Raw genomic sequence first — 22,069 nt, 5'->3', positions numbered from 1 at the left:
ATAGCATGCAAAAGTGGGAAAATGGGCGAAAGAGGACTACAACCATCGTATGATCACTGCTCTTTGCCTAAATCTGGTCAAAATAACTTGCTTTTGCTTGATTCCTCGTCTGCTTATAAATACAAGAGTTGGAACTTAAATAGTGGCAAGTATTTATTCAACACCGATACAAAAGAGTTACATGTTTTCACCTGTGACTGTACTTCAAAGTAGTCACCATCATTGTGTAGAACCCGTTGCCAGCGATGTGGAAGGCGTAGTATATCGTTAGCAGAGCCTGTTCTGCTGGTGGTGAGAATGGAGCGGTCTAAAGTTATGGTGAATCTCGTGTAGGACGGTGATGGTGTTATCCTAACGCATTACGTTCCTCCACGGCAGACGTTCAATGCACAGTATTATTGTTCGTTTCTGGAGCATCACCTGCGATCAGCTTTGCGAAAGAAGAAGTAATAATAATAACGTCGTATGACGAAGGCCTCCCGTCGGGTAGACCGTTCGCCTGGTGCAAGTCTTTCGATTTGACGCCACCTCGGCGACTTGCGCGTCGATGGGGACGAAATGATGATAATTAGCACAACAGAACACCCAGCCCCTGAGCGGAGAAAATCTCCGACCCAGCCGGGAACCGAACCCGGGCCCTGTGGATTGACGTTCTGTCACGCTGACCACTTTCTTGTTTTTTGTTTTTTTTGTTCGTTACAATTGTTCGTGGCGGACGCGCCCTGACGCCCATTGAAGTTCGTTATTGATCCATTCACTCAGTTTTTTATTGCAGAGGGCAGGTAACCCTCTGACCAAACACGCTGAGCTACCGTGCCGGCTACCGCTCAGCTACCGGGGCCGGACGAAAGAAGCGGTGGGAGTACTGTACCATCCACCATCTCCCCGGACTTAAGTTCTTGCGACTTTGATTTGATTCCGAAGATGAAGGAGACACTTCGTGTCATTCGCCTCAGAACTGTTCCAGAGATTCTACAGGCAGTAGACCGCTCCTTTCGCACCATCAACAGAACAGGCTCTGCTATCGGTATACTACGCCTTCCATATCGCGGGTTCCACACAACGCTGGTGACTAATTTGAAGAACAGTAACAGGTGCAAACATGTAACTCTTTTGCATCGGCTGTGAATAAATCGTTGCCATTATTTAAGTTCCAACCCTCATATCATACTCCTTTAGATCAAACTATCCTTCCTTTTGTGTTACATTGCAGTTCATACCACTCTGTACAGTCTCTGTGTCAGTCTTCAACACTATTAAACACCATTTATTTTTACGAACTGCTTATTACTGACGAAAAGCGCGGTGCTTTCAGTTATACGTCTAAGTCCTTGAACTAGTTACTAGAGAGGTAGAATCTGCTGTAAGTGGGAAGGGGGAAGGATTACTACTAAGTGTGCTTATTTTCGTATTTTCATTTACGAACTTTGTGATACGCCAGACATGGTAGCAAATTTGTGTACATAATTCTAGAATTCGTAAGAGTCATTTGAATCAATATTTTTTCTTTTTTTGTTAGCTGCAGCCAGACATAATAGGATTGGCCCAGTTTGTCAGTATAATACGGTTAAACAACTCTGTGCACAGCATTGACATGCATAGTGTAACGAATTTTTTTATGGATTTTCTCAATCGTGTGACGTTGTGAGTAAACACTGTGAATCCCTTCAGGGCAGGCTACACTTCTGAATTCACTTAAAGGCAAAAGTATAAGAGGTGACCAAAGAGTTTCTGTTTGGAGGGTTTGCTACAGTGTATATGCAACACAACGCGACGCCGATGTAGGTATATAAACACGAAAGTAGGCAAGGGATAAGATTGGCAGTCGTGTCTTTTGGAAAACCGTGCGGCAAATGCGGAAACGTTAAGTATGCTGACGATATTACCCAATAGCCGCTCGGGATTAACCGAGCTCTCTGGTGCACTACAGTCATGGACTGTGCGGCTGGTCCCGGCGGAGGTTCGAGTCCCCCCTGGGGCATGGGTGTGTGTGTTTGTCCTCAGGATAATTTAGGTTAAGTAGTGTGTAAGCTTAGGGACTGATGACCTTAGCAGTTAAGTCCCATAAGATTTCACACACATTTTAACATATTACCCAATAGGTCCAAACAGGATCAACATTCTGTTAGTCTTTTCTTGGCTGCTGAAGGACAAGCAGAGATAGACATCCATCGGAAAGTAAACAGTGCATATCGGACAGCAAGTCTGTTGAAAAGTACCACAATGTTGTGGAATGATGCTTCAAGTTGCTTGCTGGTCGCGATTGAGCATAAGACGCCGGTTGATCACGGGGGCCCGCCTCAACTGGGGGAGACAAGTGGGAACACTCGAGCACCAGAAGTCCAGGTCTCTGACCATGGGAATATCAGACTTACGAACCTTTAAAAATGGCCTTGAAGGGTGGACGACTGCTGTCGGACCCGGATGTGCTGCAGGTAGTTACGTCTTCTTCACGCAGCAGAAGACTGTGTTTTACTAAACGGGTATTTTTAGCCTGGTGCAACGGTCAGTGAGTGCCTCAGTGCTGATGGCGATTTTTGCTGATTGGCATACCTACTCTGAACTCTGCGGCCTTCGTACAGAAACTCCTTGGTCACCCTTCATACTTAGCGCCATCGCAAAATTATGTTACAATGTTGTTTTACCGATAAGAAACTAGTTCTAGCAGTTACAGGGAAGAAAGAAACACATGAACACGATTTTAACTTTGATTTATTAAAGGAACTAGCGACCCCGCCACGGTTTTACACGGGTAGCGCAAGGTACGGGGTGATTATACTTAAACTTTCGTTGAGAGCAAGCGTAGACGGAAAACTGTTTACCTTTAGAGTACCATACTTTACAGGAATGACGCTGAAACTGTACGCTGCAGGAAACGCGTTAATAAGTGGCACTACTTGCCGGTAGGTGCTCGTACTGGTACGGAGTGATAGGGTTGAAAACAAGCATTAGTGTGCTTCACTGCTGCAGACGGTCAAAATGTGTCTGGACACGGTGAGCAGCGCCCAAGTCACAAGGCTTTTTTTTATCAAAATAAGTGTAGTAGTTGTGCAGCTGTTCTCCAACGTCAGCGCATTAAAGGCGTAAGGAGAGGTTCTCTTTTCGCACAGCAGTTGAAGAACATGATTCGGAACTTCGAATTACTTGGAAATCTGAAGTATCATGGTGGTCTTCCCAAGTATCGGAAATAAAATTATAAACGCCCTGCATACAACGTGATGCAGTCATCCCTTTCAGTGTCGTTCTTTGCAGCCCAGAAATCTACATCTGGCCTTCAGAAACCATGCGTGAATTATTCATATCCTCTCAGTCGCTACTTGTAAACTATTAATCCTACAGCAAAAAATAACCAAGACGGTTTTGTAGGAAATGTAATGTATTTAAACTTTGTACTGGGGTACGTTTTCACTAAAGGCAATAGTTGTCGAGTTTTTCAAGAAAAAACGTAGAAAGTGCTCCTCAAATGCGCCTCCAATTCCATGCTCAGCCCCATAGGTCAGGCGTTCTAGTATATTGCTTACGGCACTCCCTCCTACCTCTGTGCCTAAATTTGTGACCGCAAGAATTATTTACCATATTCGACCACTTTTGGTCTTCACTGACTGGCCTTATGATGCCACCGGCTTAGTCCCCACTGACAAATTGTATGATTGTCATGTGTGTAAATTTTATCTAACAACATTTTGAATGTTAACAGCACAAAATAAATAATTATATCATTGTATTCGTCAGGTCTTCTCACTAAGAAACTACTGTGCTTGTAAGCGTTAAGTCTGGATCGTATTGTCTACATAGTTTTAGCGCTATATTTACAAACGTGGTTTTTCTTTCGTTATCCACACGAGTATGTTTAAATTAATAATGTTAACGATGTAGCCCAATCAATAGGGATCAAAAGAGCTCGAATATCGGGGATAGTTGGTGCAGCCGGAAATTTTTTTGCAGTGGTAGGAGGGTGTGCCACGATCAACACACAGGGAATACTGATTAGTAAGGGCTTAGTGAGGGGGGTGAAGGTGCATTTGAAGGTCACTTTTTCACGTTTTTCTTAAATAACTCGAAAGCCGTGGCCTCTGGCGATAACATAATTTAGCTACACTACTTTTCCTACAAGGACGTCTTCTTCATTTTTTCTGTCGGACGAAAGTTCGCGCGTAGCGAGCGAGGGAATACGAATATCTGGCGCGTCGATTTTGAAGGCTTGAAATAGAACTGCGGATTGCATAAAACGATATCGGTAGGAGCAGTATAATCACCCTTGTATATGGCCGGAACAAACATCACCGGTACGGTTATAATGTTTAATTTTGTTTATGGAACACTGCGCTGTTACACATGAGAATCAGAGAACAACGTTAGTTAAGAGTATCATCAACTTCATATAATTTCCCAGTGAAATTTATGCAGCTTAGGGGAGATAACCTTGGCAACATTTGGGCCCGCTGACACAAACGTTTTCCTGTGTCTCACAGTTGGATAAATGTATTAACAATTATGGCGATTACTTTTGAAATATTTTTTCTCCATTGGCCTCGTTTACGTTTTACTGTCCCTTACATGCAGAGAAGACGAAGAGAAGAAGAAGTTAATTAAATTGCATCAAAGCGGAACGTCTTAATGACCTCATTGTCCAAAGGCAGCTACACAGTAACCTGCAAGGAAACGTTAAGATGATACCAGAAAACGCTAACCTGTAGCATTTAATAGGAAATTAGTCCCATGTGATTTTCCTAGCTTCCACGCAACTAGCCGTTCCGCTACGTGCAATGTATACCCCTTTTTTCGCAGGGGGAGAGCACATTCTGGCCCGCGCAGAAGCAACAGGAATGGCTGGGAGTCGCAGCGCTACATTTACCCCCAAGTACACGGCGCCGTACAGCGGGGGAAGGCAGTAACGGTGCGGCATCAGCGCCACCAACGATCCTATTACCCCGGGAGTCCGCCCGCGCATTATAATTCCATTACAATGCACTAATCTGCAGGGCTCGCAAAGACTCCCGTCAACAAACCGACTGCGCCTTGGCTCCGGAATTAGTCCCTTCTCCCCCCCACAGAAGAGCGGCAAGTGGCAACTTACTTTACACCAATTCCTTTCGCGCGAGCGCTTGCGTAAACTTCATTACAGCAGTTTTAAGCGTAATTCCGGCGCTGAGCCACCGCAACGGACCGTCTGCCTGCCGACCCGCTCGAGGTCTGAGGTTCTCCTCGACGTGTATCGGATATTGTCCTCCAGTTTTGACAAATCCGAGAAGCTTCTTCTTTTCAGCCTTTGCACTTCTTCATCGTCTCTCTTAGCTTCGGGATTTCAGCTTTAAGGGTGCTTTTCCGACTGAGTAAAACGTTCCGAGATGCTCTTCATCTTCATTTCCGCATTTTTCGAAATACGAAACGAGTTTTTCTCTGGAGTCTTTCAACTGATCACTTAATTATATCATTCGGTCGTTCTATAGCATTCTCCCCACTCAGGTTAATTTAGTTTTTGGACGTTTTGCGCGAGTCAGTACTCTTTCCGCTTCTCTACAGCGGACGTTAGTATTGTAATTTTTGTCTTGACAAAAATTATGCGACGGTAGTTCTGAACGTGACAGACTATCGTAATAAGATTAAAGATTTATTATAACGGCAGATATACAGGAAGCACTATAATGACGGCAAAGACAAAGATCTTAGGACTGTTCCGTTGGTATAAAAAAAAATCTCTCTCGCAGTGAGCGTTAAGAAGAATCTTTTCAATTGTTTTACTACCACCAAGGCTTTCTGGGTTGCTGAAGGTTCGTAAAGAACATGTTCCTTTGAGACCTAAGTGAGAGCAATTGATTTGCTCACCTATTCGATTGCCAAGTTCTTGACAGCAATATTGTGACTGTGTATGGGCCGACCGGATTCCTGCATTAAGAATTCGGCACATTTTATCAGTAAATTAACCGTCATAGTGGTCCAGCCTCATGATATATTACTTAGTTTTGATGTGGTATTGCTATTTACTACGGCACCACTCAATAACGTGTTTCAACAACAGAAGCTAATGTTTCCTCTGTATATTGCAGAACTGTTTAAATATTGCCACACGACCACGTCTTTAAAATGGGACGTTGAGTTCTATGAACAGATGAATGGCATGGCTATGGAAGGCACCTTAAGTCCCTTAAGCTCAGTTATAGCGAATTTCTCTATGGAAAAAGTCGTGGGGCAGGTATTGGAAACTGACATACGCCACGTAAATGACATGTTTGTTTTGTGGAGGCATGGCAGAAAGGAACTGGGTCGATTTCAAAATCATGTCAAGGGGATTAATCCAAAGATTCAGGTTAACAAGGAGAGGCAGACATGCAGTAGACTAAATTTTCTTGGTATGTAAGCTTAGGCTATGGAGTTTACCAAAGACCCGTTTTCTACACTGGGATTCGAAGCACCACCCAACAAAAGCGAGGCATCATAAAAATATTGGCTTATGGGGAAGGAACATTTCCGAAACAGAGCTGTTTGACTCAGAATTAAAACAACTCACAAAGACATTGTTCAAGAGTGGCTGTTCATCCGCTGAGGTAAAGTGAGTGTTCAGACCGCCGCACAAAAATCATAGTGATGCACAAGAGCATGTGAAATCTAAAATTTTCCTTCCTTTCATTGAGGACATTACTGGCTGAGCAGGAAAATTCTGACAAAACGGAATACGTGGTGATCTACAATCTCCTCCGGAACATAAAGAATCACTAAAAAATTGTCAGGTATGCTCACAAAGGACTGGAAAAATCGGTTTAAGGGATTCCGTGTAGTTGTGGGGAGGTGTACGTGGGTACTGTAAAATAAGTGTCAAAACACGACTGGAAGAGCTCAGGGGCGACTGTAGACGGAGAGAGGTTGACAAGTGAGCTGTTGCAAAACTTGTTTTGGAGGCAGGAGACCTCAGCATTTATGTAGATGGGACTCAAGTACTGACAGCGACAAGGGGATACCATGAAAGGCTATGCACGAAGGCTAAAGGCACAGTTAAACATCCCATAACTTTCAGTAGGAAGGATAACGGTGTGAAACTGATTGACGTCTGGCACCTGGTGCTGAAGAAGACGTAATAAACTTTCACATTGAGGTGAGAGCAACAGCGGACGACGGAAACCGACATCATCCAAATACGCTCGGTTATTCAAAGCTTGTGACGTCGTTCCGCTGCGCGGGAATTTGCGTAAATGTAACTTTGCTGCAGTCAGTAGCGAGCCAGAGTATGAATGAGATACTCAAAGCAGCTACGATCCCCCTTCAAAATATCCTCCACAGTCTGGGACGAAACGTTGGGTTTTAATGCGAAATTCATCCGACCACGGCGTAGTAGCTCTGAATATATTATTAATACTGACATTTCGTGCAGGGAAATTTTGCATTTACCAGTATATGTTCTCTGTTATAAACGTCTGCTCTGTTCACTTCATATCTTCTGTACCTAACAAATAGGTATTCGGTTCAGTGCTTAATCGAATATTTCCTCTGTTGTTCTTTACTATGTCATTTTTTTAATTTGCTTGGCTTACTAAGGACCACATAAAATAACTTTTGTATCCTTTCTTTTCTCCTTTCTTTCTTTCCAGTAAATCTAGTCATTTTTCATTCTTTCCTTTTCTCTTTCTCATCTTTCTTCTGCCCATAGGACACCTGTCTTTTTCTTTGTTTTCTCCTAGAAGCCCTTCAAATTCTTTTACTTTTGCTGTGAACCTTTCTCTTTCTTATGTTTCTTCCTCCATTATTTCCATTTCCCGCAGTTCTGCTTCAACTTCTTTTATCCACGTTATTGATGTTTTGCGTTTTCTGTAAAAGAAGTTAAAAATTCTTTTTGCTATCTTGTTTTCTTTTCCAGTCGTTTTAGTTCCCCTTAGAACACCACTCTTCTCTTCCTCACCGTGTCTGATATTCGCTCTACATGTATTTATTACTTCTTAATTTCCGTTTCCCATTCTCATATTTTGGTCCCCAAGATTTTCCTAATTATTTTCGTCTCTTTCTTTTCTATTTCACCTGATTGTTTGGCTGTATTTAACGAAAAGCATTGTGATGCATACAGGCGTGCTACAGTACTGTAGTGCCGAAGTTTTGTATTTATGGAAATAGATTTCTTCTTATAGAGGTTTTCTGTTAGTTGAAAATCCACCTCCATTTTCTTTGCCATTGCTAAGTTAGCTTCTTTGTATAAGGCATTTGGTGGTATTATTTCTCCTAGATGTTTAAATTTTGTAGCCTTTTATATTCTGCCATAATCAGTTTCTATATATTTAAGTGCCTCCTTCACATCTGTCATGCACTCTTTTTTTTAAACGATGAATGTAGGTCTGCTTGTGAAGCTACCTCTTGTACGAGATTGCATCTACCACAGATTCAGCAAAGATAGCAAGATCATATGCAAAAGCCGGACGATCAGAACTCAGACTACCCTTTTTCTCCCAGTTGTCGTTTCTAATTCCTTCTTATTCCGTTGTTTTTCCTCCGTTCCCTGATTACCTCTTCTAGCACACATTTGCACAGCATTGGGGACTTACGCAAGTTTTGATTCGCCTAATAATTTAATTTTGCATTTTGTATTTGTTAGTGTGTCTTTTATCATTGTCATTGATTTGTTGTAAGTTCCAAGCTCTTTTAAGGTGTTTAATAATGTTTCATGTCAATTGAATTACTTGTTTTTTTAAGTCTACAAATGTAATATATGTTTTTTGAAGTCCACAGATAGTATATAAATGCTTTTAGGTGTCATTTTTCTATACATGATTATGAATGTCAGATTTAAAATTTGTTCCGCACAGGATCGTCCTCTTCTAAACATTCCTTGATTCTCTCGTAACTGCTGATCCAGTTGGTTTTCCTGCCTGTTTCGTTGTGATTTTGGATGAATTTTGTGAGTCACTGGAAGGACGGATATTCCTCTGTAGATGTTGGGGTCAGCTTTATCTCCTATTTTGTGGACTGAGTGAATTAATGCCGATTTCAAATCTTCTGATACAGTTTTTTTTAAAGACCCTATGTAGCTTCTTGACTGTCTCTGCACCTGCAGTTTTCCACATTTCAGCACTTACTTACTTTTCCCCAAGAGCCTTGTCATTCTTCAGATCTTTAATGACATTTTGCATTTCATCCATGCTGAGTTTGTGTGAGTATATCCTGGATTTGGTTCTGGAAATTTTCCGCTTGGTTCTTCACAATTCAACAATTTATTGAAATTGTTTCGTAATATTTCAGAATTTTCTTTGTTATTTGGTGTTTCATTCTTGAAGCACAAGGCAGATGGTTGATACGTTTGGAGGTTTTGTTTAAAAGTTCTACAGTAGTTCTGAGAATTGATATTTTGGAAGTCTTCTTCAGTTAGTGATAGTTTGATTCTTTCAAACTTCCTCTTGACTGCGCACATCATTTTTGACGTATGAGACCTTTGTTGTTAAAGTTCATAAAGTTTTCACTTATTTTTGTGGAGTACGATTTCTGGCCGGTTTTTTTTCTGAGTTGTAGTGTATTTTAATACTGTTCATCCTACCATCTGGGCGTTTTGTGTTTTTTTGAATGGAGCTGTTTCAAGGGTTGTTTTGATTAATATTCTTTTAATCTCCTTGCAGTCTTCTCAGTCTATATTTAGCTGTTCCTGAAACCCTTGTTTATTCAGTTTCAAAGATTCCATATCTACTTTATGAATCCTACATACTTGATTTGGAATCCTTGTTCGTTTAATAAATTTCATTGTTATTGTGGTTAGATAGTAATCCGTTTCAGTATTTGCATCCTTTCTATCTTTTACATTCATGGCTTCTTTTTAAGTGTTGAAAGGTACGGGTACACAATCAATCTGAAATTCTCCTAGGTTTGTATTAGGTGATATCCAAGTTGTCTGTTCCCTCTGTACTTTCGTAAAATTTGTGGACATTAATTTGATATTAAAGCCTCTGCATAGCTCTATTGGTCTTTAACCATTTTTATTTATTCTTTTGTGTGCTAGAGAGTCTAAAATAGTTTTCTTGAACTTTATTTCCTTCCCAATCTGTCCATTAAAGTCCCATAAAAGTATTTTAATGTTGTTCAAACTAATCTTTTATAGATCATGTTCAAGTGACTCCTAGAAGCTTTCAACTTTATCTGGATTTGTTGGATCATGACAGCTTATTAATGTGTAATATTTATTTGCACGTCGCACTTTCTCTAAGTTCACATTGTTGTTCGATGCTACGTTTCTTGGTTTTAGCTTTGGATTACTTTTTTGACAATGAGGTCTGTTCCTTCATAGGATGCTCACCTAAATACTGAGTAAAGAATATAGTGGTAAGCTGTCTTTGCCTGTGATTGCTGTGGAAGTACGCAGTTCAGCTGAGGCCAAATCTGCAGGTGTTTGGTAATGTGTCTTGTAGTTTATGAGCAAAACTTACCACGCAAAAGAACAGTAATTTAACATTCACTACAAAAAGTATTACAATTCTTCTGTGCACTTGCATAGCTTTTAAGTGTATTGAAATTTCACATTTATGACCTAAAATTAATTTTTTAGTAATTGAAAAAACTACTGAACTGTACATGTATACTTCACTACAATGTAATTAAAGAAGTATTTTCCTTTCTTATAGTTTGTTGTTATATATTAGCAATTGCCACTGTGTTTTCTGTCATTGAATATTCCACTTAATTATTAAATTAGTTTCACTGACCAAGTTCTGATGACAGGGTGTGAGCGGGTTCAGGTGGTATAAGTTTAAATTTGTGTAACACGTATGGACATTTCCATTCTTATGGACATAATTCTTCACATTCAGTTGCACAGATGTTAACATGGAAATAAAATCTGAGACCTGCTAATTTTGTGTAGACAGAGTTTCATATGAGCATACATTCAAAATCAGATGATGCAGTCTGTGTTCATTTTCCATTTATAAAATTAAAAATTAGTGTTAATACAAAATAAGACATTTAACTCGTACTTTTGTTTTTGCTGGGGCCTCATAGTAGTCAGTGTGTTAAAAGTTACGTATGTAAATTTTAATCTCACAAACAATACTTCCACTTAACTTACAGTGAAGAAGTGTACTTAAAAATGTTAAAATGATTGTGCACTGTCACATTTATGAATAAATGAAGACCATTAAGATAGCAGATTTAGTCTGAAACATTTAATTTTGGTACAGAAAAACGTATTATTTTCCTAGTTTGTGTGACAGTCTCTTTCCATCTTTACTTGTGTCATGCTTTTCTGGCGATACAAATTAATTCCCTTTCTTGTCAAGCAATTTAACTAATTTTTCACCTTGCTTCCTGGCAGTTTGTCCAACAAATTAGTGCAAATATTCTCATTCAGAATCAAGTCTAATAATAAACCACTGTTCATTAAATGATGAAAAGTTCTCAGTAGTACAAGAGGCAATGAAAGAAGCTATGAGTGTCTCTTCTTGAACACTCTGGTTTACATTAAGTATGAACAGGAAGTGTATGCCATTGCCACACAACAATCTTATTTAAACTGTATATTTCCTGATGGTGAAGGGATTGTGCACTTCACTGTTTGATATTACTCCATTGCACATGTACCTTCCCAGCATGACTTTGTTACCTCCTCCACTGAAACTTCTGTCACAATAATTTTCAGTTAGGGAATTTGTACATTGTAGAAAAGATGTGCAATCAGTAATAGACGTTTGTCTAGCTGCTAAACATGATGCTTTGGTTCCACCAGAGAATTTTTCTACCACTCCAGGTTTTTTCTCCTGAAGTATTTTTTCCGATTAAAGGTATGAACACCCAGCTTCTCATGTAGCAGTCAGTCACATACTCAGGTACTTAAACTGGAGTGGTAACTGTGTAAACCACTCATAGGTAAATAGTGATTTGTTTTTTATGTCAGTGAATGATCCTCAACTCTTACTGATGAACACTAAAATTCTCACTTAAATTAATGCGGAGAGCACTCTAATGTTTCCTTCCTGAATGCAGCATGCACATTGATGGGTTTTCATACCACACTGGTGGGCAAAGAGCACCAGGCTTTGCTACAGCCTTTGACAGTCACCATGTTAAATATAAAATTATGGTAGTTCTAAAATGTAAAGAAGTGTTCCCAAATATTTTATGAAATTTTTTGCTCTCTAAATGATTAACTAACTGCACGGCCCACCCATAATAACCACAGTGTCTTCCTTGGTAAAATCTTTACAGGGTGAACCTAATTCCTCTGTCACCAGACCAAGACCAGCACTAGGATTAAAAAAATTGTGACCTGGTATTCTGGTCCTAACTGGTGCTACAAAAGTTGGTCTACACCTCTGGCATGTGGACTATCAAATGACACAATTTTCTTTCTCTCTGGTGAGTTCCCTATATTGTAGTTCAATTTTCTACTGAAAGTTTGTTGTGCCCCCTCTACACCTACCTCTGTCTGAGGCTCATCAGTTGTTAGAAACTGAAGCAACAGGTCAAACTTATTCTTCACATTCACCACAAAGCTGTCTGACAAAGTTCTAGGTCGGTTCCTCTTGTTGCCTGTTGCCACTTCTCACTTTACCATTCTCTCTCCTTAACCTGTTCAGATCTTCCCTAGCCTGCTCTAACTGTACCTGAAGGGCAGCAATTTTCCCATCCTGTTCCACTATTTTCCTATGTCTACGGCATATCCAACAGAACCACTGATGAGTCTGATCCACTTCCCAATTTCCCACGCCGCTACAGTCACCCCAATGGAAGAAACTACTGCAGCCATCATACCAAACCCCGGAGCTAACAATTCTGCGACACATCAGGCACTTTTCACTCATCGTAAAAAACGTACCTTAGCGAGAGTAAGTCAAATTGCTGAAAAACAAGAAAACACGTTTACGAAACATTAAGTCTAGTCCCACGTCGTATGTAAACAAACATCACAAGTATTGCCACATCCCTTCAAAGGGCCTTTTCGTGATGTCCCAAGTGCCAAAAAAAGTGTTTCTTGTTAGTGCCAAATAAAAGCTTTGACATTGAGGTACACACTAGTATATGTGCAGGTAGTAAAAGATTTCGAGAATATCGAAATGTTTAGTAATCAGATTACTTCAAACGCCACCTACACCATATAAAAAGGATCTTGTGTAGCACTTCCATTTCTTCAAAACTAATGAGATTATGTTGGGTAAGTCGTGCGGTTCTGGGCACTACAGTCTGGAACCGAGCGACCGCTACGGTCGCAAGTTCGAATCCTGCCTCGGGCATGGATGTGTGTGATGTCCTTAGGTTAGTTAGGTTTAATTAGTTCTGAGTTCTAGGCGACTGATGACTTCAGAAATTAAGTCACATAGTGCACAGAGCCATTTGAACCATTTGATATGATGGGGATAAGTATTTGGAAAGCAAATATTTAATTCTTTACAGCAGTATACTTCAGATGCAAGAATACGAACGTATCTCATAATTCATGAATGCAATGTCAAAAGCTTTCACACATGATTAATGGTTTTTTTTTTTATTTATGGCCTGCCGCGGTGGTCTCGCGGTTCTAGGCTTGCAGTCCGGAACCGTGCGACTGCTACGGTCGCAGGTTCGAATCCGGTCTCGGGCATGGATGTGTGTGATGTCCTTAGGTTAGTTAGGTTTAAGTAGTTCTAAGTTCTAGGGGACTGATGGCCACAGCTATTAAGTCCCATAGTGGTCAGAGCCATTTGAACCATTTTATCTATGACTGCACCTTGTGCTATGGCAATCTTATGAAACTGACTGACAGAAAGTAATGGTTATTAAACGTTTTGTTGCCCCAAATAACAATACTTACCAAAATAAGTGTCTTCAGCTACTACTGTCTTTTATGCAGAACAAAATCACAAACATGTCATATTATTGCAGAAGTAATCATTTGCATCAAAGAGGTCTTTCTTTCTTGCATGACATAATAAACAAGTCTGCATGTGTGTAATTTTTAACTGTACAGTGTAAAATTTCTGTGACAATCCACAATATTACAGTTCAATATCAATAGGTTACCAAGAGAATAATAATCAATCAGCTAAGATTTGAGATTTTCCTCATGTAGAAAGAAACATGACAGACTGATTTTACACTGAATATCAACTCAAAACTAAATTGAAATTTCGATGGTTCCACCTCAAATCTTCAGCACAGTGACTAATTTTGCAATTATGTTCAATGTAATGTTGTTGTTGCGGTCTTCAGTCCTGAGACTGGTTTGATGCAGCTCTCCATGCTACTCTATCCTGTGCAAGCTTCTTCATCTCCTAGTACCTACTGCAACCTACGTCCTTTTGAATCTGCTTAGTGTAGTCATCTCTTGGTCTCCCTCTACGATTTTTACCGTTCACATTGCCCTCCAATACTAAATTTGTGATCCCTTGATGCCTCAGAATATGTCCTACCAACCGATCCCTTCTTCTGGTCAAGTTGTACCACAAACTTCTCTTCTCCCCAATCTGATTCAATGCTTCCTCATTAGTTATGTGATCTACCCATCTAGTCTTCAGCATTCTTCTGTAGCACCACATTTCGAAAGCTTCTATTCTCATCTTGCCCAAACTATTTATCGTCCATGATTCACTTCCATACATGGCTACACTCCATACAAATACTTTCAGAAATGACTTCCTGACACTTAAATCTATACTCGATGTTAACAAACTTCTCTTCTTCAGAAATGCTTTTCTTGCCATTGCCAGTCTACATTTTATATCCTCTCTACTTCGACCATCATCAGTTATTTTGCTCCCCAAATAGCAAAACTCCTTTACTACTTTAAGTGTCTCACTTCCTAATCTAATTCCCTCAGCATCACCCGACTTAATTCGACTACATTCCATTATCCTCGTTTTGCTTTTGTTGATATTCATCTTACATCCTCCTTTCAAGACACTATCCATTCCGTTCAACTGCTCTTCCAAGTCCTTTGCTGTCTCTGACAGAATTACGATGTCATCGGCGAACCTCAAAGTTTTTATTTCTTCTCCATGGATTTTAATACCTCCTCCGAATTTTTCTTTTGTTTCCTTCACTGCTTGCTCAATATACAGATTGAATAACATCGGGGATAGACTACAGCCCTGTCTCACTCCCTTCCCAACCACTGCTTCCCTTTCATGTCCCTCGACTCTTATAACTGCCATCTGGTTTCTGTACAAATTGTAAATAGCCTTTCGCTCCCTGTATTTTACCCCTGCCACCTTCAGAATTTGAAAGAGAATATTCCAGTCAACATTGTCAATGCAATGTAATAAATACAACAAATTCTATATTGATTTACTTTTATTGGCTTATTAAAACTACTTAATACATTAGAACAAAGCAAATGCGGAAACAAGTAGAAGGTGACATACAATTGGATATCTAATAGTTCAAATTGACAGTTGGTTTTGGTAGTGAGATGTGCTAAAAAGCAATGATAAAGTTCAATGGTTATGAATGGTTTCATTCTGTTACCTCTATTATAGATGAGGAAAAGACCTTCAGTGTTTACTACAGTGAGAAAAAACTATTTCAAAGGAATAAAAGCATGTGTCCCAGTTTCATCTAAAATTAAAATCTTTCTCTAATGTTTTGAAACAAGTTATAGCTCCAATTAAATGATTACTGTTGTTTCAAGGAGCCAAATATCATTATTGGCACACTTTCCAAAAAGACAGTGAGACTAGCGTGGTTCAAGGAAAGAATGGAATGTGCAGCACGTTCCATTTCTCTTTCCCATTTAAAAAAATTGTCTTCACTGGAGAGTTCTAGGTATCTTCATTTCACACATGATTCATGTGAAGACTGGAAAGGATCCATTCAGCACTTTTTAGAATCAGTTTCATATGAGTTTCAAAAGCACACATTGTACACTCAAACCTCTCCGTTGCCCTTCTCCACGAATAATTTACTTTGTTGGTCATATTGTTAAGTACCTTAAGTAACATCCTTAGCGTATAAGTTGCACTCGTAGGTAGAAGAACGTTCATTATTTATAACAAGAGGCATTATTTCGCTCACCTTCTGTGGGTTCGCTCTGGAAATATGCCGCTTCAGAGGCCTGCGGTTTTTGTACTCGTTTCCTCAAAGTTCAGAATTAAAGGCACTTATTTCAAAACACTGTTGCAACGTAGAAGCACAAGCGGTACAACAGTGTTACGACGACGACGGAGACGCTACAAAAGTCACAAACGAAATCCGGATAAAACACAAATGCTCGTGAAATGCCCACGTAAAAGCGATAAAACACTCCTAAGACGTCCAAGGCAATGCGTTTAAATATACAAATACTGCAAATACACAAACACTCCAAAGACACAATTATTGCAAAGCGGTAAAACACTGCTCGCTACAGTAGTGTGCATACAAACGCAGTAAACCACGTGGGTCAACTGAAAACATGCAATGAAGACCAAAGACTACGTACTCTATGGGAAGTTCGCAAGGAATGTACTTGGGTGCACTTAGTCGCCGTGGAGGGGATGAAAGAGAGGGACACGTTCCGGTACTAGTGCCTTTTTGCGGAGGGGTGTGAATGGGCGGGATCTGTTCCTGGAGAAATACTGTTGCTAACGATTCCTGTGATCATGGTCACGTAATGCTGGTACCGCGGAAACCTGTCACTACTTGAGAACACAAGGCCTGCATCTTGCTGCTTTTCGCTCACGGGAACCTCCAGCTTCGGCGAAGAATCAGCCTTTCCTCCCGGGGCCACACACGCTAACGCCAGCTCAGAAAAAGTGTTCACCCCACTGGCAACAGTAAACACGTGTCGACTCAGTCAGCCTAATCCGGGCTCGGGCAGGACAAAAACGCTCCACTGGACAGGTGGACGTGAGCGTCCAGTTCAGACGATACAGAACGGAAGGCTTAGGAACATGGAGGGCCGGAAGCCTCTTAGTTCCTAACCTGCTTCAGACCGTACGGGCGACCATGTGCTGAAACCATTTCGCCCTGTTGCTGGACAGCGCTTCAAATTCTGATATGTTTGCGCAACTGTACGTGCGTAAATTTCCACTACAGTTTTCCGTGGAAAGCAAAGACCGAAAAATACCAAAATTCACGAGAAATTCCAAAATACTTCTCTTGCCGCGTGAACGTGGTTTCGAGCCTTTCCTGGATGCAAAAGTAGTTTTCTGAATGGCCTTCTGGTATGTAGATTGTTGGTGGGAATCAGCGGTCTCGATGGGAGTCCTCTCCCTGCAGGACACTTGGGCGTCTTCGGTGACCGGTTGAATGAAAGTGCTGTTTTGTCGAAACCTCACTTTCTGAGCCCGTGGCTGTGTACTGAATATAGGTTGACTGTTACAAAGAAGGCAACAGCAACCATCCACTTTTTACAGTGCTATTTATTTATTTAAATAGCGCCGTTACCGCTTTCGAACCGAAGGGTTCATCTTCAGACGGCTAGTACACGTTTCGATACATTACATGAGCTTTAAGTTTTTGTTTTCATGAATGATGAAATTTCCTTGGGGTGGTGGTGTCCTACAACCAAAACAAGATATGTGACAGTATTTGTGCATCACGATTTGAAATGACGTAAACAAATTATACTAGTGGTGACGTTTTCATTACTTAGATTGAAAAAACCGCGGCATTACGTTTCACTGTATACGATACTTTGCGGGCAGGCGTGTAAATTAGCATCATATTAATTTAAATCGGAGATAAATATACTTTATTTTCGAAGAATTAAAAAGGGGAAAGTAATACGAAACTTTAATAACTGCACAGTATTACTAAAAATCATTATAATGAAAAGTAATAAAAAAGCAATGTAGCAAAGACCAAGCGGGAGAGAAAGATGTAGGGGCGCGTTTGTTTTTTAATCATATGAAAGAAAACGTAACGCCTTTTTGAGCTCACTACCTTCAGTTATCGTAATCGGGCTAGTAGATGAAAAAGTGGTAAGCGACTGCGATATTCATTAAGGAAATTATTTACAGACTCTTCAAGCACGTTCAAAACACATTACGTGTGACGAAGTGATCATAGACGTTTATTGTCGAGTGAAGTGAAGATGATTCTGACAACATATTTCGAACTTTGTGTTAGCTGGGAAAAATACTCTTGGGAAACTATTATGGTTGTGGAACCCACGAAAGTTGTACGCAACGGAAAGCTATAGTTTACGTAATTATGCATTTTATAAAATTGTGAAACGCGTGTGCGTGAAACATTAAGAGATACTTAACCTTGGACGGTTTCGGGGGTTACTGATACAAACAACGCGCCAGCATAAAAATAGTTCGCTTATTAACTACCAGATATTAATTAACGTTGACCTAAAATGCTAAAAACAGTGCATAAACCGTTAAATTGAACCCTGCGTGTGAAAGACAATCACATCGAACATTTCGAGAGCGAAGACATATAAAAGCCGAATTGATAGCCTGGGTCGTGTCGCTATTTGGACATTATATGACACTCGTTATTCAGAACACGATATCGACCATTCTAATACTGAAAAGAAATATAGGATCATCACCTCCAATCCCGATTCATATTTCATATTTAGTTAGTGAAAAGAAAAGTGTTAATAAACAAACTACATTTCAACTTTGTCCACTATTTTGGCTTCATTACGAAGTCTTGACTATATGATAAACAATATCTGTGGAAGTTGTATACAACGTATCGTCATAATAGTTAGCCAACTAATATTGTGGGACATCAAAAATGTAAATGCATGACATTGTTCTTACAGCGGATGTATAATGTGTGAGTGCGACGAACTATATTGAGAAACTGAACATTCATTACGTACTTCCGTGTTTATCTGCGAAAATGGTTCTTGTCGATACATCAGCATAGAGTTCGAGTAGAATCGCTGGAACATTGCAAACCATTCAGATGAATCGAACATCTAGATACGCATAATGCTGGTATCACCAGGATGTGTTCTTTCTCCTCACCTCCGTGACAGTAATCGCATTAAGAGTCAGCCGGGAATAACATTTAAAACAATTGACGACCATTGAGCTGGCGTCATTAATTTTCAAACGTCCACTGCCATGTATGAAGGTGAGTGACAGCACGAGTGCTCACGTCGATCGAGGGGTGTCGTCGTGATCGTATTGAATAACATTGACCGGTCACACACGAAGAAGGGAGCAAGAAAATGGCGCCCAACGAGGGGCGCGAATGAGAAGAAAGCTAGACGAAGTAAGAAAGTGCGTGATGTTGGGAAGGAAGTGAAGTCTTACGAAGAAAAGCCGTGTGCGGCAGTGTGGTCACTCAAGGGCTTTACTTTGGGAAAAAAACCGTCGAAGCAGAAATCTACGCAACTACGAAGGCTGAGACGTGCCGTCATCACCACAATAGTAGGTGTTCCACAACGGCGACTTTACGTCGCGGTCACGGAGACATCGTTCGGCACGACGGGCCGTCATCATCACATCAACCCGTGTTCTACAACGGTGACTCCACGTCGCGAGTCTGGAGACATCGTCCGGCGCGCAGATCTCAGTTGGCGCTGTCGTCTCTGCGAAGGGTAGCAGCCACTCGTGTCCTCGCTACAAATCATCACGCGCAGAGACAAGGAGGTAGGAACTAACTAACTTTATTCTCGTGGTGAGGACTTTGTATTATAAATCGGGTATAGTTGGTTCGAGATCCTGATTCTCATTGTACTTAGCTCAGTAGGATAGTGGTTAAACTAGAGATTGTAAGGAAGTGTCGAGTGAATTTCAATAGTCATTTGTCGGGGTAGATTGCGAGGTTAAAGTTAGAACCATGAAGTGTAACTACTTATTGAGGTATGCTAATGACACTTCGTCGATGGGTGAACTCACTGAATTATCTAGTGATGTTGGTCGATTGGAAGAGATAGGAGATAATAATACTATGGAATCGGTTGGAACTAGTTTTATTCCCAGTAATACTGCAGTGACTGGTGTTTCGGGTGTCATTAGTAATAATAATAGTTTACATGTAACAGAGGTGCCTAGAACACATACTCAATCTGAGGAAAGTACAGAGTTTTCAGCTCCAATTGACCTTGGATTAATATTACAATTGTTAAATAAAAGGTTTGACGAATCCAAAGTAGAACAAGTTCAAGCGAGATAAGAATTTATTAAGACCCTAGATCTAAGGTTCGCAGAAGCAAAAGTAGAACAAGCTCAAACTATGGCAGAACAAAATCGAGCTATGGCGGAATTAGTAGATAGATAGTTAGAATTAATGTTTGCAAAAGTTGATGAACAGCTTAGTGAATGTAAGAAAGAGATGAGAGACTTGGTTGCAAAATGTGAAAAGGAAAGTAAGAATAGTCATAAGTTGTTGTCTGATAAAATGGAGAACTTAGATTTAAGTGTCGAGACTAATAATAAGCAAGTGAGCACCTTAAAGACATCTGTGTGCGGTTTAGAGAATAAGGTAGAAGCTATTAATAACGGCACAGATTCGTAAGCAAGTAAAGAACTTGGAAATCTCGGGGCAAAATTACGTAGACGATTATTTGCATAAGCGCACAAAAAAGTTTGAGGAAGAAATGTCTGAATGGATCGAGGCAAAATCGGGGAAAATTCAAACGGAGGTTACTGAGGCTGTCAGTACTACCGTACTACAATGTAGGCTTGATGCCTCACAGTCGAAAGAATCAGACTTTGTGAGTAAGTTTAAAGAAGAATTTAATATAATTAGAGATAAAGTAATGTCTGAATTACCCATGTGGCAGGAGAGTGTAGATAACAGGTTAACTGCAAGTAATATTCCCCTAAGTCATCCATATTATACAGATGAAATGTGTGAAGGTAGTTGTCCACCGGTATCACCTGACCGGAATCGTAATTTTACGGTGAATGGAATGGGAATTAACACTAATAATAAGGAGAAATGGGATAACGAGATAAGTTGTGTAGATAGGGGGGGGTGTAGAATTAGCTAAAATAGAGCACAGTGTTTTTAAGTCAAGACAATTTCAGATATTTTCTAATAAGCGTAACTTGGTACACCCTATGGTTTTCATAAATAGTTTTAAAAATATATTTCACTGTTCCTGGAGGGAACGGGACAAAATACAGTTTATTGTGTCTAAAACCAGTGGGGAAGTAGCCCTGTGGGAGCCTGAAATCGCTGAAAAGTGTCGTTCATGCCACGAATTTAAACAATTATTTGTAGCAAAGTACTGGTCAAAGAGTAAACAAGATAGGTTACGAAATCAGATCTATACGCCTGAGTATTTCAACCAGAAAAAAGGCACGCGTAGGAGATATTTTGATAAATATATTAACAAAACACGTTATTGGAACAATCCTATGAGCCCTTGTGAAGTGTTAAGAATATTAATGGGGAAGTTGCCCATACATTTAAGTGAGAAATTAATTAACGTACCCGTAAATGATGTAGATCATTTTTTTAGCGATTATTGATTCGTTAGATGATATAATGGAAGATGCTAAAAGCATGGGAAATTATTATGGCAATAATGGAATAGGATGTGACTATCGTAATAATAATCATAATGCAATTGAAAAGGGACATTTCATGCCGAATGGGAATAATATAACGGGAAAAACGACACTAGGAATTGCCGATAAGAGCGAGATAGTCGTGATGTTAGACGTGCACAGATGAATAATATGGAAGGAGCGAATCGAAAAAGAAGCCTTGATGAACATTGTATTGAGAACAAGACAACGTACGAATGCGATTGAAATTGGGAAAGTTAACGAACTGCACGCTGGGGGGCAGCGACGAACGCAATTATTGCTAATGCAGAATATGTACCAACACCTGTGCTCCCTAAACAGGAAGAGCGAGGTGATAATAATGTCTCTGATTTTCGTGGGCAAGGATAGGGGGTAAGAATTGTGGTGCTTGAGGAAAGTGACACGCCAAACAACAGCAGTAATGCAACAAACTAAAGCCAGCTACTCTACGCGCTCCTGGCGTGGCTGGGGAAGTTTGGGGAGGCTGTAATGAAAATAGAATATGCGTCTTGAGATATTACGAAAGGGAAGATATGTACCAGGAGTTATTGAACAATCCAGGAAAAATTCAGGGTAGCTTGGTGGATGTTGTGCAGGCTATAGTGAATGTATGGATCTGTGGCGAGGAAATTGAGATTTCGTTGGACACAGGAGCAGCTTTTAGTGTTATGAGTGTTGGGCTATGTAAATACATAATGACTAAGGAG

The sequence above is a fragment of the Schistocerca gregaria genome, chromosome 2 (assembly GCF_023897955.1).
Source record: "Schistocerca gregaria isolate iqSchGreg1 chromosome 2, iqSchGreg1.2, whole genome shotgun sequence".
Lineage (NCBI taxonomy): Eukaryota > Metazoa > Arthropoda > Insecta > Orthoptera > Acrididae > Schistocerca > Schistocerca gregaria.
Note: the sequence above shows the minus strand (reverse complement) of the source record.